Genomic DNA, 2,500 nt, shown 5'->3' on the forward strand with positions numbered 1-2,500 from the left:
TGCATGCGCATGGGTGTAGTTGTGCATAATGTATAAGTATGTATGCATAGCATATGCATAGGAGCATATATACAAAGGCGTATGTTTTCATGTAAATGTACACGAAAATGAACATATGCGTAGTAATTAGGGCATTTGCGGGTGAACAACTATGTCTGCACTGGGCGCACATACGCACAAATAAAATCAGTGTATAAAAATGCAATCACACATATACGCACTTCTGATACTCAAGCCCATGCTCACGGGAGTTCACCCTGGTGTAGTGAGCAGGCCCGTGTGTTGCTGCTCACAAGTCCACACTAGACAGGGCCAACTTTGCTGGAGGGGCTTTTCAGTAGCATCCCGGCTAAAATACTCCCCCTCCCACTAAGATACACCTAGGCCCGAAGGTGGGAAGTAACTCGGCTGTCTACCTCACAATCAAAATCCGTGACCTGCACAGACAGAGCAACGGCCCTCATTCCCCGGAGGCGGAGAAGCTCCTGGTTACGGTGGCGATCAGGATCGCTCCGGAGCAGAGGGTGCTAAGAATCCCCGGCCAAGAACATGCCGCCCCACGTTGACGAACCTTTACACATATAATATATGGACTATAAGAACGGAATCCGACTAACTAGCATTACTTGAGGAACTCTCCTTCATTAAATGGGATGCTGTAAGACTCTGTGAGGTTAGAAGACTAGGCGAAGATACTAGGTGATGGACGGAAGTGGACATGGAAGTCGCCATCGGACATCAAAAACGAAATTGACTTCATAATTTCAAGTAGGCGTGATATAGTAAAAATGTTGGAAATTATTATTAAAGTGAATGTTGGCACCGACCATAGGTTGGTCAGAGGCCAAATTAAATTACACCTCAGAAGGAAAAGGAATAAACTAATACAAAAACCGCAGCCAAACTTAGCTAACTTGAAGACCAGAGCGACAGAATTTTGCATTAACATCCGAAACAGATATTCACTTCTCAGCGACGAAGATCTCAACATTGACCAAATCAACAAACAGTTCAATGACATAATAAAGGAAGCTGCACTTGAAGTAGGCGGTAAGAACGTCAAACAAAACTCCAGTAAGTTCTCGATAGAAACTTAGGAACTTATGCTAAAACGTAAGGTCATGAAAGCATCGTCAAATAGGGACAAAATAGAAGTAGCTGAACTAACAAAAACTATAAACAAAAAGAAGAGAGAAGATGTACGGAAATTCAATACTCAAATAATAAATGAAACAGTGATGTCAGGTACCAGCATGAAAACAGCTAAGAGGAGACTCGGAATAGGGAGAAATTAAATATATGCAATAAGGAAAGCAAAAGGAGATGTGACATATAATAAAAATGAAATCATAAAAAGTAGTGGAAAACATTTACAGGGATCTATACAACGCAAATGAACAGCCACGGATAGAAGCAAACGCGGTAACTAGAGAAGTACCTAACATCACAACAGAAGAAATAAAGAGAGCGTTTAAAGGCATGAAGAGAGGGAAAACACCAGGTGAAGACGGTATTAGTATAGACCTTATAATAGACGCAGGGGAAATTGCAACAGTGAAACTAGCCAATCTTTTTAACTAATGCCTTCTCAATGGAAATATTCCGAAAGCCTGGAAAAATGCAACAATTATTTTGATTCCTAAAAAAGGGGACAAAAGGGATCTAAAAAACTACCGACCCATAAGTCTCCTTTCAGTTACTTACAAACTGTTCACTAAAATCATCACAACTCGCATCTCTGACTGTCTGGATTCTAACCAGCCTAGAGAACAGGCAGGCTTCCGCAGTGGATTCTCAACAACAAACCACATACACACGCTTACCCAAATAAGAGAAAAAATAAACGAATATAGGAAACCCCTGTGTATGGCATTCATTAATTACGAAAAGGCATTTGACTCTGTACAAATACCAGCAGTACTAGAAGCTATTCGAAGACAGGGAGTAGAGGAGGTATACTGTAAAATATTAGAAGATATATACGAAGATGGGACAGCAACCATCAATTTTCAAGAGGCTAGAATTGACCGGGAAGGGTATCAAAATCGAGGACGAATACCTGAACAATCTAAGATTTGCAGATGATATTGTTCTCTTCAGTGAATCTGCAAATGAAATGCAGCAACTAATAAATGATCTGAATAGAGAGAGCCTGAAACTCGGACTTAGGATGAACAAGAAAAAAACTAAAATCGTGTTCAACAATAGAGTTCAATTCGAACAGATAGATGTTCAAGGTGAAGCGCTAGAGGTGGTTGACAAGTATATATACCTAGAGTAACTCGCACCGACAAACACATCTAGCGAAGAGGAAATTAAGCGACGCATCAGTCTAGGCTGGAGCGCCTTCGACAAACACAGTAGCATACTAAGAGGCTCCTTGTCATTATGTTTAAGAAGAAAAGTCTTTAACCAATGCATCCTCCCAGTTATGACCTATGGATCAGAAACATGGACTACAACCAAACTACTGGAGAGGAAACTAATAAGTGTCCAGAGA

Source organism: Penaeus chinensis, chromosome 8 (assembly GCF_019202785.1).
Source record: "Penaeus chinensis breed Huanghai No. 1 chromosome 8, ASM1920278v2, whole genome shotgun sequence".
NCBI classification, from domain to species: Eukaryota; Metazoa; Arthropoda; class Malacostraca; order Decapoda; family Penaeidae; genus Penaeus; species Penaeus chinensis.